Consider the following 18120-nt stretch of genomic DNA (forward strand, 5'->3'; position numbering starts at 1 on the left):
GTAAAAACAGACACTGAAAAACATTAACAATCAAAACAACTCAGAAAAGAAGACAAAGACAGAGCAGGTGACACGCAAAAGACATAACATAAGCATATATAGAAAACATATGTGTAACTTATTAACAGGCAGTACCCAGTACACTCTGTAACATGGTTGGCATTAGGAAGGGTATCAAGCCATAGAAACCATACCAAAGCAGACAACTAGAGCCTAGTGCAGCTCTTCAGCTTGTCAGTTCCTGTCAAACCAGCCAACCCATGTCAGCATGCAAAACAAATGTTAAATGATGATGATGATGATGATGATGATGATGATGAATATATGCGAATCCTTAGAGCTTTCAACGATACAAAAAATGATGAAAACCTTGACCCTGTCATTCAAACTGCAAGAAATAGAAATCAAATTCTCTTCAAAGCACACTTTATAATCTTCAAAAAAGTAGGACACGTTAAATAATGTATTTCTAAATTGTATGTCTGCTGCACAAACAGCAAGAAGTAACTTTACTCATCCTTTTTACATCCTCAATTGTTTGGATAGTCTGCCTCAGAACAAAGAGATGAAGGATAACCAACTCAAACCAATCAAACTGAACATCTCTTACCAGGCTACAGAACCATGACAAACCACTTTCTCTGACAGAATTGACTGGAACTTCAACATCAACAGTTTGATATTTCACCCTTTAGCATTCAGATTATTTATTCACATTGTTTTGAATTAATCAATGATGATGTGATTGCATATCTTTTGGAATGAAATTGCAGAGTAGGTATGAAAGGCTGAATCTAACCAGTTTGAACAAAATTTTGGGGCCAGATATGGCTGGTTTAAATGCTAAAGGGTTAACATGATTGATATTGGGATGGCAGAAATAGAATGCAACCAGATTAAATATCCTCCAGGAATTTAGCTTAATCCACTAAATACTGTGAATCCAAAAGTGATTGAGGATAATACAATAGATATTGGAGAGTACTTCAATGAGCACTACTCATCTTTTAGAAATGACTAGGATGATGGTTGTGCATCTAGAAAAACAGACAAATAAGACAAGCACTGTAAGTTAAGAGGAAGAAATGTGTCAGTGATCTAAGTTCAATTCCTAGCCACAGCTAGTTCTCATATTCAATACATTACACCCACCTACACACACCATCGCTCTACCTTCTCAGATCAATAGAACCAGTCAGAATTAGTAATGGAAACATTTAAACAACAACAAGCAATTGATTTTGTGTTACTTGAGAGCGGTGACTTTATAAATATTTCTCTTTATAATATACGTACATATATATATATATGCAGTGAAGGTGCATGGCTCAGTGGTCAGAGCATCGAACTTACAACCATGAGGTTGTGAGTTCGAATCCTGGACCGGGCTGCATGTTGTGTTCTTGAGCAAGACACTTTATTTCACATTGCTCCAGTTCACTCAGCTGTAGAAATGAGTTGCGACATCATTGGTGCTAAGCTGTGTCAGCCTTTTCCTTTCCCTTGGACAACGTCGGTGGCATGGAGAAGGGAGGCTGGTATGCATGAGCGACTGCTGGTCTTTCATAAACAACCTTGCCCGGACTTGTACCTCGGAGGGTAACTTTCTAGGTGCAATCCCATGGTCATTCGTGACCGACGGGGGTCTCCGATATATATATACACGAAATGTCAGAGCTTATATGTCCATGGCCATTGGACTCTGATGAATTGTCTATAAGGCTAAATGCTTTATGCTTAGTGAAGCCATTGGTCACTCTATGACCGGCATATAATTTAACTTCCTATATACACACACACACACATATATATACATGGCCATCTTAAACTGCAGGCTCCTTTCATTCAGATCCCTTGGCACTTCTTCCCCACCTCTCTCGTCCTTCATGTGTACCAAATGCCCATACCAATACAGTCTTCTCCATGTAAACTACATCTGATTCCGATTATAACCAGTTTTTCTCTCAACTCATTTGTATTATGTCTACCATGGACGCTAACACTGCATGTGTTCAGTGGGTTATACTTGCTTTTTTCCTTTCTAACTTTCACACTGAATACCCAAGCTTCACTTAACTGTATACAGTATACGCAGCCTACACTATACACAATGTCCATGTCAGCACCATCTATTGCCTGCAACAGCGATACAATAACAACAGCAGCACTGCAGAATGTCCCCGCAGAGGACCATGCTCAGGTAGGACCACTGCACCCACCTGCAATGCCTTTGTGATCGCTTCAGACCGGCCAGTGTGACAGTTTGCAAGACCCTTGGCACTGGACAGTGACCCATCAGCAACGACTCAGTACAACGTCGACTCGCTGCTAACAACCTGCATTGCCATCGTCCTGCTTGAGGGCCTGTCCTCACCGCACTCCACCATCAGGTATGACTACAGTGGGCTACACAGCATCGACATTGGCAGCATCAACAATGGAGATCAAGATTCTTCTCTGACAAGAGCTGGTACTGCGTTTCTACCTTGGATGGCAGAGTGAGGGTGTGGTGTAGGAAGAGTGAACGCTACAGAGACACATGTGTCATGGAGAGAGATGCATGGGATGGCCAAAGCATCATGGTTTGAGGTACGAAAGGCCTGAATCAGAGAACTGGGCTCCATGTGTTCCAAAATGTCGGTGCAGGCAGAGGGAATGGCCTCACAGCACAGGGCTATGTTGACCAGATCCTGAGACCTCACATTGTGCCCTTCTTTATGCGTCACCATAGCCATGTGTTCCAGCAGGACAATGCTCCCTCCCACTCAACCAGGTCACCATGGACTTCCTGCATCAGCACAACATCAGAACCATGCCATGGCTGGCTCTCAGCCCGGATTTGAACCCAATTGAACACCTGTGGGATGAAATCCAGAGATGTCTGCACCAGGTGGTCCCAAGGCTGACAACTCGTGTGGTGTGGGCACAGGTGCCAATGGCTTTTGTGAACCGCCTCATGCACTCCATGTACTGACAGTGTATGGCTGTTTTGAACACCCAGTGGGGGGAGCATACACAGTATTGAACATATCACACTCTACAATCTCGATATGCTGGATCTGCACACTACCAGAACACATGACAATGACCCATAGGCTGTGGTCGAAGTGCATCCAAGAATTTGACTTTATCAGATTTATCAAACTGTGAAATATGTTTTAATTTCATTATGTCAGAGATAATCTCTGACATAATGAAATTAAAACATATTTCACAGTTACACACGTCTCATGTTTCTTTTGCGGTTCAGTGTGTATAAAAATATATGTGTTTAAATGTAAAAAGGTATGTGTGTGCATAATGGTGCTTCTGTGTAAAGTAAAACTGCAAAAAATGTAAGGATGTTCAGAAAAGAGCGAGAGAAGAGGAAGATCCTCCTCTTCTTGTCAATCCAAGCCAACCAGTGTCATAAATAGAAACATAAACCAACATGGAAGTTTCCACGTTGGTTGATTGACACACACGAGAGAAGTTGCAGCCAAATCACAGTTTATTAAAACAAGGGAGAAAAGCACACTATCTGAAAATGAGTTGGAATGGTCATAACTGGAACGCTTTGCTTATTATAAGTCTGTTTGTTCAGACCAGGAGCTACAACAACAACAACAATGTATGTCTCCTATGGAAGCTCAAATCATACTCGAGTGTCACACTTGGCTGAATGATAAATCCAAATTAAATTGTGTGACATTAGATTGCGAAACATGTCAACTAAATTCTACAGGATCTTCTAATATCCACTGCTTAGTCTGGTTTTGTGGTGTTAAGCTTAAGGGGAACAAATATACAAATAAGGCACCAGTCCATTTTAGGTACCATTACTAGACAACTTAGTATTCACTCCCCCATAATAACCCTAAATATTTCAATTGTAGGTTTAAACTCATAACTTTCAAAATGAGGAAGTAACCATCCATTTCACCTTAATGTCATTTCATAATTTTATTTGCTTATCAAGAGAAGTAAGGACAGCAACCCCAATACATGGCCTTTCACAAGATTGCAGAAACTAGTGAGAAGGAGGATGTAATCTTCAAACTGGAGACTGAGTCGAAATACTTACAATGGTGAAAATTTCACTAAATGCACCCAAGGACCAAGCGATGGTGTGAAATGATGGAAATTAAGTCTACCATGCAAGAACTGTGAAGTACATAGAGTAAGTAGCTTAATTTCAGCCTAACTATGGACCATGTGACTGGAAACAGACCAAAGTGACTAGTGAAGTCATAAAGCAAAATGAAAAGACAGCCCAACAAGCTAGCCTCCACATTGCCACTAAATCTGCTAGAAAAAGCAACCAATTTTCTCTCCCAATGCACTGAACTATCCTTAAAAAGGAAGGGTACATTGGATAATGTAATTCTAGATACACCAAGTACAGGAAAGGAAAACACTTTTAGCCACAGGTATGCCAAATCAAGCCCATAAACAGAATCAGGCTGAACCCTTGTAGGGAGCCACCATAAGCCATACTTGAAATTTATCTACCTATGCAGGTGTTAATAAGGGCTTTTGTAAAAGAATTGGAGGTTGCTTATATATGCAAGTCACTCCTCTCTACCCAATTAGTGTTGTTCAAGGGAGAGATCCCTATTTTAGGGCCAATACAACTTGACACAAATGTTAACTTCACAGACTTACAAATACTATCAGGCACCTCACCCAACCCTTTAAGAGTCCTACCAAACCAGGGTTCATGGATTGGTTTTTTTTTTCTGTTGACCCTGAAAGGATGAAAGACAAAGTAAACCTTAGCTAGATTTGAACTCAGAGTGCACAATTAACCTCTTCAGCAAATTTCAATAACTAACAGGAGTCCCTATTTGTGTGTGTGTGTGTGTGCGTGTGCGTGTGCATGTGTGTACAAGTGTCTGTCTTGTGTATGGGAGCAGTGTTCATAAGTGTGAATTCTTAATTTGCACATGTCAAGTGCTGAGCAAATATTTTCATTATCAGCCATGAGGTCAAACTCCTATAAGTACTGGATGACCTATTCTGGGCTAAAGAACGGAATTCAGGATAGGCAGATGGAAACACTTCATGTAACAGTCATCACTGGTTCCTTATAATATGTCTACATGTGTAACAAATAAAGCATAGCACAGTTTTGTGGCACAATTTACATTATGTTACCTGAGAGATTCTACTTGGTTAAAGTTTTCTATAATCTAGTTTATGATTCTTTTCTGGTTGCTTTTAGCCTTACCCTAACAGTCTAGACCTTGAATCTGTTTGGTAGAAGTAGAGAAGTAAATAACTCCTGTTAGCTAAGTAACAGGAGAAGCTAGCAATAAGAACAATTTAAAAGAATGTAATAAAAGATTTCTTTAGCTGAACGAGTTTAAAACTTAGCCACAATCACAAATGAGTGTAACATTTATCCTACTTTCACTGTTTTAGGTATCCATGTAGTCAGGGACAGAGACCCTCTCAGCCCTCCTAACCTTGACTCAGTGGAGCATAGAGGATGTAACAACTGGAGGGAAGAAAAAGGACTGAAACAACAATCACCTGCTATTCATTCTCAGCTAAGTAAACTGGACATGTGCTTTGCTCAAGAACACAATAAGCTGCCTGGTCTCAATCGAACCCACAGTTTTATATTTGTGAAGCCAACATCTGAATCATGTACTGTCATCTGTATGGAGAAAGATTATAAAAGAAATATGTAATGAAAAATTGCTTGTGACGACAAGAATGGTATTACAACAACTAAAGGACAACATGGTTTTGGTGGCCAAGTTATTCTTCCTCAAAAATCCACAAGTCAAGTAATTAACTCCAGTTTTAGAAATTGTTAAGTAGGTGACAATCTGATACTGAACAAGTTGATAATCTATTCTAGTTAAGTGCCCTACAAATAACCCCATGGTCAAGACACCCAAGTACCAACACTTCCATATAGCACGCTTGAACAATTGTGAAGATATTTTCACATGAAACCACTGGTAGCCTTGTTGACCAACAAATAATGAATATTTATTCATTGATGCTGTGTTGAGAAGTCATTCTCACTGTTCAATATTAGTGTATATATATAAGCTAATATATAGAATAAATAATTGCCTTTCTAATAAATGGTAGATATAATTAAATGAGGTCACCTATAACGACTCACTGATTCTATTATTGCCAGCAAATAGCGATCCAAGACAGATAGACACAAAATTAAATGTCACAAAAGAAAGCTTCTGTATAATCAATCAATCTGGTCCAATATAGCAACCAACTAACTCTACAACCAGTTTCCATGTTTAGAACGATGGACCATATTTTTGAAGCTTTAAGTATTAAGAGAGAAAAGGTTGGACAACTGTTGAATGGAAACGGGTGTTTGATATTGGAATTACTTTATTTAGCTGTGATGTGAGGGCTACATGAGCAGAATTGACTAGGCTACAACAACAACAATTTTAAATAGAATTACTGACTTCATCCTATCAACTCTAATTACTATACAGTGAAAATATTAATGGCTAACTATTTCAATTGGAATTATTATCTTACATACAGAATGTTTAAAATAAAACAGTAAAAGTTGTTGAGAGAATTGACAAAGAATTTGGGACAGAATATTGTTAGAAGGTGAATGGATGGTTAGATTGTCGAAGATGAGAGATGGAAATGCTAGCAGGGATAAGGGTAAGGAAGTTAAATCATATTCAGCTTAAATTTTTATTGCTTAACAATTTTTTTTACAAAAGTTACAAATGATGAGAAGTTAAAGTCTAATATCAACATTTCAAACCTTGGTGGGATCGTAAGGTTGAAATTTGGTAAGCATTCAGAAGTTCTTAAAATTGGTTTGTCCCTGTAGCTGGAAGGGAAAGGCATCGATAAACTAAAAAGGACATCTTTTCTTTTTATCATTTAATTGAAGGCAAATAGTACCATTGATCTTTCCACACTCTTCCAGACGGGTCAGGTAGATACAGTTCATGCTGAATTTGAACTTCTTTACATCACTGTAAATCAAACAGGGGCAAAGGAGGAATTTCAAGGAGGCATAGTTCTAGGAAGGAAGAATTGGGTCACATTTATTATTATGTGGTCCTGAAGAAAGATATTTAGAAGGAAAGGCAAGAGGAGAGAAAGATACATTAGGTGGGCTTTGGCAACACTAAACATGAACCACATTGATATCAGAGGAACTACAACTGTCATGGGCACTGTCCCTTCTCTTCTTACCATTTTATGAGAATATGGAGAAGACCCAAGAAGTATTGTAATTATGATGTAAGGGTAAATGGAGGATAGAACATGTAAGTTGGCAACTAGTTGTTACGTAGGGCAATTTGCCAATCAGTTAAAGGATAATATTACAATCAAGTGTTTGTGTATAAGAGCTGCTCCATTGCCAGGTGTGTGAATGTTAATTATGTTCTGTAGAATATCAGCAAGTCTTCAAGACTGAAGTATTTTTTGGTTCAGATGAAGAAGTCTGGCTATTTTAGTTATATTATAGAGTTCTGGTTGTCATAAAATTACCAGAGATTGTAAGAGATTTGTTCTGATGCCAAGTCTGCACATAAGCTTTGAGAATTCTGAAGAATTTATTCAAAAGACAAAAGTTCAATAAAAGACAAAATAATCAAGAAGTTAAGTAGTAAGCTCCCAGCGAATGCAGTAAGCATCTATCCTACTCACTGAATATTACATAGTACTGAATTACCAGATAAATATTGACAATTCATAACTTCACTGAATTTGTGCCAAGACAATTACATCTCACCGCCTTGCTTAAACATGCAATGAATAAAACTATGAGTAGGTACAGCTTACTGCTGCAATGACCAGAATTAATGAACATTTTATTAACTTATAAAGTTGAGCTAAAATCCTTAAAAGGACAAGTTCATGGCAGATATATACATGCTTCAGTCTTGTTTCAATGGAATTTGTCCTCATTATTCAAGTGCATTTAATATCAATGAATTGTATTACTGATGATTAACCATGTAGCTATGTAAGACATTGAACTTGCTCTCATGTACTTTTAACAAATGTACACAATTGACTTATATGTTGTGACTCTTAGTCAATTCCGGTGCATTTTACCGCAACAATCATATTGTGTCTAAAAATGGACTTTGCTTAGCTATAACTTTGTGTCTAGCAAAGAAATTCTCAAATAGAAACAGACGTTTTCCCACTTATTCTTAAAAACTCAGAGCTGTAATCTTCATTTTATATCTACTTAGCTCTTTAGCATTCAGGTTAATCTGACAAATGTAAAAAATATTATTCACATTACTATTTTATAGATTCAAAACTTTGATTAAATGTTTGTTTATTTTTAGAATGACATTGTAGTATATGCATGAGAGGCCAGATCTGGTTGGTTTAAACATAAAACAAGGTAGAATATTTGGGCCTGATATGGCTGGTTGAAATGATAAAGCGTTGAAGTAGAATAAATTGTTGAATGTTTCCATTCATTTTCAAGTGTCAACTGATGTAAGTGAGCTTAACATGCAAAAAGATGAAACTTTTTTATGGCTGGAAAGCTTTTAATCACATATCTACTCAATCCAGATTGGATCTGGGGCTAAACAACTACTTCCATTTACCTGGATCTCACCCAACATATAATTACTCCATTAAATGCATTTCTCTATAGTAAGTAGTAGGAACACTATTTAACTGATGGGTGTTTTGCTGATGTTTACATGCAGTTATTATTCTGTGCTGATGCCAAACCTTCAAAGGATAGGAGTCTCATAGCAGCAGACTGACAGGCAACGACATATACAACCATGTTACAATCGATTATGTCTAATCATCCTTTTCTGTTATTCTTTTACCAGTTTCAGGCATTGGATTGCAGCCATGCTGGAACCCCACTACCTTCATCAGATTTACTTGGCCATATCAAACCCATTGCTTATTCGTTTTAGCAATGTGGTTGTCTTTCTGACACAAAGACCAGTTTGTTTTTTTTTAAGTGGTAGTGATGTATCAAACATTTTTATTTTTTATCTTTTATGTTTCAGTCATTTAGACTGTGGCCATTCTGGGGCACCACCTTAAAGAATTTTAGTAGAACAAATCAATCCCAGTACTTACTCTTTTTTTAAGCTTGGTACTTATTCTATTGGTCTCCTCTGCCAAACTGCTAAGTTACAAGGATGTAAACACACCAATATCAAGTTGTCAAGCAGTGATGGGAGACAAACAGACACAAACACAAACACACACACATGACAAGCCACTTTCAGTTTCTGTCTATCAAAACCACTCATAAGGTTTTGATCAGCCCAAGGCCATAGTAGAAGACACTTGCCCAAGGTACCATGCAGTGAGACTGAACCTAGAGGCATGTTTCAGAAGCAAACTTCTTACCACACAATCACACCTGCACCTATGAGCATAAACTCACATGAATTTATATATGCACATATATTTGCATGTGTGTATGTGTATGTATGTGTATATATATATATATATATATATATATATATATATATATACACCGGAGTAAGCACATAAAATGTGCAACAAGGTGCACATATATATATATATGTATATATGTATATATATATATATATATATATATATATATGCTATATTTTTGAGGTGGTCTTTTTTTTCTTTCTTTTTGCCAAATAAACATAGGCATTATATACTCGTTCTTCCATTCTTCACTTCTCATTTATTATTGTTCTTATTTTAGTGTCCTTTGTCTGAAATATTTCATCGCTCATCGTGTGACCCCTTCAGCAAATCTCCATCTCACATCTCTCCTCCTGTCCTCTTTAGTCCATTCTGTCTTTGGTCTTTCTGTTCATTAATGTTGTGATGCGTTAGCTGTTAAATCTCAATATCTGAGCATTTCCTCATGTCCACGTGGTAGAAAGCTTTATTTTTTTTCTCTTTGTATAGAGTGTGACGAGCTGTCCACAAGGCTGTGGTTTTCGTGGATACGAAACCTTTGCTAACTCTATCACCGGAATTTAGATCTTTGTTGCAATAATTACTCCTCTATTCTTCAGAGTGTGCTTCTTTTCTGATATATGTTTTGTTGACTTTATATATATATATATATATATATATATATTACGGAGATGCACTTGCATAGCAAGTGACCTGATCTGAGATCGTGTGCTGGAACGAAAACAATTGCAGCGTGGAAGGTGTTTATAAGCCATTTAAAATAACACACAAAATCCGTTTTGTCAGTGAACAGGTCGCAGTCTCAAAGCGACGAAAATATTTTGACAAATTAAATTTAAATGTTGAAGTGAATCTAACGGATTTTGTGTGTTATTTTAAATGGCTTATAAACACCTTCCACGCTGCAATTATATATATATATATATATATATATATATATATATACATACACATCATTAAAGAATGACGATTAGGATTATATATATATATATATATATATAAATACATATACACCCATACATACACACCTGGCATAAGGCCATCTCCCTCTCTACTACACTCCAACTCAGTCAAAGGGGCTCTTTCTGCAAAGTGGTTAGCATTAAAGAAGTGCATCGTTCCTTAGCCAAATGTCTTCTACTACACAACTAGGGACTCTTTATGGTGACAAATCAAACTTCTTAACCACATAGCTAGTGTTAGTGTCTGTAATGCTAAACTTGAAAACTGCCGTGGGCCAGGAGAAGGCAGCATGACAACCACTCAAGTCAATATTCCCAGGAATCACTCCAAATAAAACAAAAGCCTTGAGGCTTTTTATTTTGTTTTGTTTTGTTTCAGTCATTAGACTGTGGCCATGATGGGGCACCACCTTGCAGAGTTTTAGTCAAACAAATCAACCCGAGTACCTATTTTTTAAAGTTTGGTACCTATTTCATCGATCTCTTTTGCTGAACTGTTAAGTTATGGGGATGTAAACACACAAGCACCTGTTGGCAAGCAGTGAGGATCAAGACAAACATACACATAGACATAGATATACATACAACGGGGCTTCTTTCAGTTTCCATCTACCAAATCCATTCACAAGGCCTTGGTCAGCCCGAGGCTATAGTAGAAGACACTTGCCCAAGGTGCCACACTGTAGGACTGAACCTGAAACCATGCAATTGGGAAGCAAACTTCTTACCAGACAACCAGATTTGTTTTTTGTTTTTTTTTTATGTCAGTGATTCCTGGAAATCTGTTTCCAATAAATTAAGAAAGTTTACAGGGACAGATTTACATATGGACTCCTCTTCCTCTTTGTTTTAAGTTTGCTTTTTCTTTCCTGGTTCTTCTCCAACATGTCTTACTGCTTGCTGTTATGCCTCATTGCCATCTCTCTCACCACAAGAATCAGTCTCCTGAGATCACTAGCATAGCTAGGGGAGGGGCAGTAGGGATGATCCACTCTGGGCAGCACTTTTGGTCTGCTGTAGGCAATATGTGTTTTTTGTGGAGTCCGGTGGACAGCAAATGAATGGGCTGCCCCAGACGGCACACACCCTAGCTACGCTAGTGCCTGAAATCAATCCTCACCGTTTCTTTCCATGTCCTTTCCGGACTACCTTAAACTGCAGGCTCCTTTCATTCAGATCCCTTGGCACTTCTTCCCCACCTCTCTCGTCCTTCATGTGTACCAAATGCCCATACCAATACAGTCTTCTCCATGTAAACTACATCTGATTCCGATTATAACCAGTTTTTCTCTCAACTCATTTGTATTATGTCTACCATGGACGCTAACACTGCATGTGTTCAGTGGGTTATACTTGCTTTTTTCCTTTCTAACTTTCACACTGAATACCCAAGCTTCACTTAACTGTATACAGTATACGCAGCCTACACTATACACCTGGACACAGAAGCCTTGTCTTGCCAACAGAGCTGATAGTTCAACAATGTTTTCTACTCTCTTCTTATTCTGACTACTGTACTTTTGAAACACCACCCCTTGCTTCCACTGTTGGTTAGGTCACCTAGGTAACAGATATCTGCCTTCCAGATATCTGAAGGAATTCATTTCAGTACGGTGATGAAGGAATGTGACATTGATACAAAATGCTCAACTAGCCTATAACTATACCATTCTCTATCCATATGGTTATTTAATGTGCTAGAAATAGCAGTCAAATCTCCTGAATATTACGCAGTACTGTCTTACCAAAAAGAAGAAAAAAAAGGACAACTACATTGGATATTAAGTGTGAAAACAAAAGATGAGATGAGATAATTATACGTTTGTTCAGTTAATACTGATCTGGGGTAAACAACAGCAATATATTCCAAACTGGTGACACTTTCTAGCATTAAAAACAAAAAGCTCTTGTGTTTTTTTTTTCATTCCTAGAGAGTCTGAATGGGAAGTCTAGAGAAGAACTAACATGTTATTGAGGGTAAAGAGAGTTAAGTGAATCCAAAGACCAAATCTCCAATGACATAACACACCAAATAATAATATATTTATGATTAGATATTATGGGTGTTTACCAAAATATATTGGTAATACATATACAGGGTGTCCACAAAGTCTGGGTACATGGGGATGAACACATACTTTCATAAATTATTATTTCTTATATTTAATTGTTTATGTTATGATTTTATTTACTCCATGTACCCAGACCTTGTGGACACCCTGTATATTCCTATCATTTCTAGAAAGGGATGAAGGAGACTATGTCAGCCAATATGAAGAAATGTATAAGATATCAAAATGTAAAAGCAGTTTCTGGCAGTGTCTCATTCTCCAATCACTTTGTACAACTGATATGAAATCAATCACCCAACAAGGGATAATGTCACAAGCAATCACAGAAATAACACAAACACCAACACAGAGATTTCACAGAAACACCCGCGGGTACATTGTTGCGTCACAACGATTAAGCAAAATGGAGTGACAAAATTTTACATACGGTGTGCTGACACAATCCATCAGACATATAGTGACACAATCCATTCATCAAACATGTGACATAATCCATCCATCAGACATATAGTGACACTATCCATTCATCAAACATGGTGTGTTGTTACCATCTTAAACCTTAGACATTGCATGAGAATGGACAACTATTATGTTGCCACATGTATTTTCTCAGACTTGATGTGGTACCACAAACTACCATTAAAACGTCAGCAGTCAATGTCAATATTTACAAAGATTATTATGGATGTTTTCTTCTAAACTACAGGATTTTGATATTTCGTATCTTGTTAGTAACAACTTACAGTAGCAACATCACAATCATTATTAATACTAGCAAGACTACCACCAACAAGAAACAACAGCAACACTACCAAAAATGACACTATGACACTAGCTCGGCCTGCTAGAAAGAAGTCTAGCTTTTCTTTTTTTTTTTTAACTCCTATCATACTGTCTTAAAAAGGCCACCATAGTGCGAGATCTACAGAACTCCGTCACCGTATCGCGGGGGCGGGGTGGAACGTAAAACCCGCGATAATCGAGAGATTACTGTACAAAAAGAAAGGGTGATCACCACTGCAATATCCTTGATCAAAGGTCTGCTTAATTTTGGCAGACTTGATGCAAAACAACAACAGAGTCGCCATCATCTTCACACCAACACAATCACTACCACTATGACTGTCAACAACAGCAACATCACCACTGCCACACAACCAACAATACTAACACCACCACCACCAACAACAACAACAACAACAACAACTACACTACTATCACAAGAGAAATTTCAAGTTGAATTGTTGCCGTTTGAGATAAGGGAATATGTTGAGAGGGAAGTTGTAATTTAGAAGACTTAGAAATTGTGATAAAAACAAATTTGAAGCAGGAGAATGTGTTTTTTTTACTGAAATTATTTTTTAGACAAATTTTCTGAAGATAGATGAAGCAAAAAAGAAAAAGAAAAATGTGTGTAATGGAAAAATAGGAAAAGAAACTACTTAAATTTATCAGTAAAATCAAATCCATAGGAAAATTAAATCGATATTTTGTATTCGTTGTGAGGTTTCATTTTAATAGGATTTAAGTAGAGAAAGAGAGAAAGAAAAGGAGCATTTGTGAGGGGAAATAGTGGAAACGAAAGGAAGACGGGTCTTTTTATAAGATGAATGAATAACTGGAATATCAGTCAAGTGTGGGTGTGGTGGATGTGTTGATGACTTCCTGCTGATGTGACAACAAGAAAAGAAACATGAGCAGACAAAACAAAGGCAAATATGAGGCAGTCTTTTCTTTGAGGCACAACAACCACCACCACTACTACTAGCTTTAACAATACCAAATGTCAGTCACAGTAAATAGCTGCTGCTGCTGCCGCGAGATTTCCCCAGTCCCTCATTCTAACAACTCTACTTTCCACCAATCTTGGACTTCCCCGCCCATTAAAACAGTCTTCTTCTTCAACATAACAAGGTAGCCGCCTCTATCTCTTCTAGTCTCTCCGTGTCAGTCACTAACACACATCTACAATATGTAAGCACATATACTTTGAAAAGCTATTTAAAACAGGGCCAACGAACAAAACGCATACATGAATGAAGCCCCTTCTTCCTTTGTAGTCGTCCTCACAATTTTTTTTATTACATTTTGGAAGATGAAACCCCTTTCGTTATGTGGATAAGACTTGGCAAGAATACGAGAAATACTTCTGATACAGAAGACAAACGAAAGGGAATCTAAAGCTGTTTGTTGTATTTGAAACAATAACATTTATTGAAGTGGACGGAGTGGAAATTGGTCCCAAAATACCAGCGGCTTGCATCGACCCTCTCAACATGAACGTGAGCGAAATGTCCATAATTGGTACTACTTTAATTCTACTTCATCTTTATATTGTGAAGTGGGGGGGAGCTTCAAAGACGGAGGAAGAAGACTTCACTAAATAATACTCAATGAGATGACTGTATAACAGTAACTATAGTAGTGACATCAGTGTGTATGTGTGTATCTCCATGCACGTAAATATATATATGAGTATATATACACGTATGTCTATATATGTGTGTATCCATGTAAAATATATATATATATATATATATATATATACACGTCGCTCTCTCTCTCTCTCTCTCTATATATATATATATATATATATATATATATATAACCCATGCCAGCATGGGCAGCGAATGTTAAATGATGATGGTTGGTGGTGGTGTGTGTGTGTGTGTGTATATATATATATATATATATATATATATGTGTGTGTGTGTGTGTGTGTGTGTGTGTGTGTGCAATACTGTATACCAACTTTTCAGAGATGTCTTAAGTATGGGACTTAAATAATAATGAGTTTTCAAATGTAGTCTCTCAATTCTTTGAGGGCCAGATGCCCTTCCTGTCAGCAACCCTTATCTGTTCCCAAACAAGATAATATTTCCCTATGGGCAGATATGTTTTTCACAGAAGACTGGAAACAACAGCGATTGTATGACAGCAATGCTATTTACAACCATCACATGATGTCAAGACAAGGGTACATACAAAAACACGTACATATCATTATTGTCATTTTAAGATCCACTTTCCCATGCTTGCACAGGTCAGATGGAGTTTTTTTGAGGCAAATTTTTGACAGGCAGAAGCCCTTCTTGTTCAACCCTCATCTGTTTTCAAATACGATAATATTTCCCCATGACCAAACATGTTCTATTCAGAAATTGGAAATGAATGACATAGCTTGTATGACAGTGACAATCATTCTACAAGTATCATGTGATGGCAAGACAAATACACACACACACACATATAAAACAGGCTTCTTTCAGCTTCCATCCACCAAATCTACTCACAAGTCTTTGATCAGCCCAGGAGTATAGTAGGAGACACCTTCTTAAGGTGCCACACAGCAGAACTGAACCTGGAACTATGTGGTTGGGAAGCAAAGTTCTTACCACACAGTCACACCTGCAACTATATATATTGGTGTCAAAGTTTGGCACAAGGTCAGCAATTTCAGAGGAGGTAGTAAGTTGGTCGCACTGACCCCAGTATTCAACTGGTACTTATTTTATCAACCCCAAAAGGATGAAAGGCAATGTCAGCCTTGGCAGAATTTGAACTTAAACTGTTAAGACAAATGAAATGCAGATAAGCACACGTCCAGTGCACTAACGATTCTGCCAAACTCCTTTCAGTTGCTATCCACTGAGAAGTGTTTGGTCAGCCTGGGGCTCAAGCAGAAGACACTTTACCCAAGATGCTGTGCAGTGGGATTGAATCTGAAACGACATGGTTTACAAGGGACCTTCTTAGCCACACTTTCACGTCTATACAATATAATTATTTCTGGTAATTTCTAACTGAAGGGATGAGCTTCTCAGCTTGCCAGTAAATTAACAAAATAGCTTCTCAATAAAAGAAAACATTGCTTTACGAGAAACCCCGTGAAATGATGTAGGGGAAGGGATAACTCATTGTAGTAGCACCATAAAAGGTAGGGCTGACTCGTTATGGTAACCCCATGAAAGGTGGGGATTAACTTAGCAACTTAGTTTTCTGTGACTAATATCTAAGACTACAACACTATTTTTCCCTTTTGTTTCCAAAGCCATTGAACATGATAATCAGGAATAGCCTCCACTTTCAGCTTGGTCATATAATGATTTGAGGCCAACTAGGTTGTTCTGATACAGTAGAAGGGCTCAGTCTTGTTTCATGTGGTGGAGTATAAACTATTTTTTATTTCACATTGGAAATTGCAACCCAGAGTAAAAAAGGTCCACTGTGAATAATCCCTGTTAATCCCGAGATTAATTCTCATCAAAAAGCAATTGTTAATACATATGACAAAGGTTAAGCTTTGTAAACTTTTCCTCTATTCAAGGTTGCCCAGCAGATCTTCAGGTTTTTGAAACTGGACATTTGTCACAGGTGGCTGGTTTGTTGACAGTTTCTTTAAAGTCTTCACAGATACTTATAGTTACAACATTCTCTACAACTGGAACTTTTAGAGAAATCCATTCTGAGAAATTTACAGGCTGATAAATCCCTTCTCACAGTAATTTGTCAAGTTCAACTTAAATCCCTTCTTTCAGAGCATATGGAATAGGTGTAGGTTTGAGAAACTCTTGCCCAGTTTTGGAGTTGACCTTGATGTGAAGTTTGATACCCAGAACCGTAGCTTTACTGAACACCTCACCATACTTATTTGAGAACAGTCAGCTTTTGTTGCAGGACTATACCAAGAACTGCCCATGCAACATTCTGAATAGTTTCTCCCAATTCAGTCAGAAGTGTTATAGCCAATTTCAATCCAGCAGAGTTGACCCTTCACAGTGGTCAGCATAAATGCTAAGTCCTTTTTCTAACCCCCATATGTACTAACTACCTTAGCAGTTTCTAGTTGAGTGATAGTCTCAGCAGTAGAAGTACTTTGGCAGTAGTTGGAAGAATTTGCAATTGTCTGTCAGTACTTTGTACTTGAGTGAAGGCAGTTTCACTAATTACTGACGAAGATGTTTCGTTATCAACTTCCATTGCTGTACTTGAGAAAACCCATCCACCAAAACAGAATTGAGATTCTAAAACCAAGGTACCAGATAAAAAGCACCCAATATACTTTGTGGAGTGGTTGACATTAAGAAGGGCATCCAGCAGTAGAAACCAAGCCAAAACTATGGAACTTGGTGCGACCTTACCAGTTTCTGTCAAGCCATCCAATCCAGGTCAGCAAGGGAGACAGACATTAAATTATGATGATGATGATGATGATTCATACCTCTCTGTGAAGAAGTTGGCAAGTAGCCATATGAAGTTATGAGGTCCCTTTAGCTATGTTAAGTACAAGGGGCTGCCTTTCCAGTGCTCATGCCATCCAATATACTTTGTAATGTGTGAGGTTATGAGACCCTTTTAGTTTTATCAAAGACATGACACCTTTCTGGTGCAGGCACCACAAAAACGGCATGCAGTACATTTTGTAAAGTGGCTGATACTAGGAAGGGTATCCAGCCATAAAAACCAGGCTGAAAGTAAACACAAGCAAGGTGCAATCCTTCAAACCTTTAAAGTGAGCAGTACCCCACCCCATCTACCCACCTGAATATGTGCTGACCCTGACCAGTCCAAACCCAACACAATGATCACACACACACACGTATTTGGTTTGCAAGATTTATTGGCGTAATAACCCTCTTGGAAACAGGAGGGGTTTGGTGGCAGGAAGGGCATCCGGCTGTAGAAAACTT

The 18120-nt window shown here is 37.9% G+C and overlaps 1 protein-coding gene across 3 annotated transcripts in view; it reads right to left on the bottom strand.

Moving 5' to 3' along the window:
• Positions 1–18120, bottom strand: part of LOC128247059 (uncharacterized) — a 125850-nt gene that overhangs the window by 100285 nt on the left and 7445 nt on the right. The window contains exon 2 of one of the 3 annotated variants that reach the window (XM_052965838.2): positions 5515–5641. The exons of the other annotated variants lie outside the window; for them this stretch is intronic. The gene's annotated coding sequence lies outside the window, so the exon portion shown is untranslated. The remainder of the gene's footprint in view (positions 1–5514; positions 5642–18120) is intronic. 3 annotated transcript variants of the gene reach the window in all.

This window comes from Octopus bimaculoides, chromosome 2, assembly GCF_046866305.1.
Source record: "Octopus bimaculoides isolate indiv1 chromosome 2, ASM4686630v1, whole genome shotgun sequence".
Taxonomy (NCBI): domain Eukaryota; kingdom Metazoa; phylum Mollusca; class Cephalopoda; order Octopoda; family Octopodidae; genus Octopus; species Octopus bimaculoides.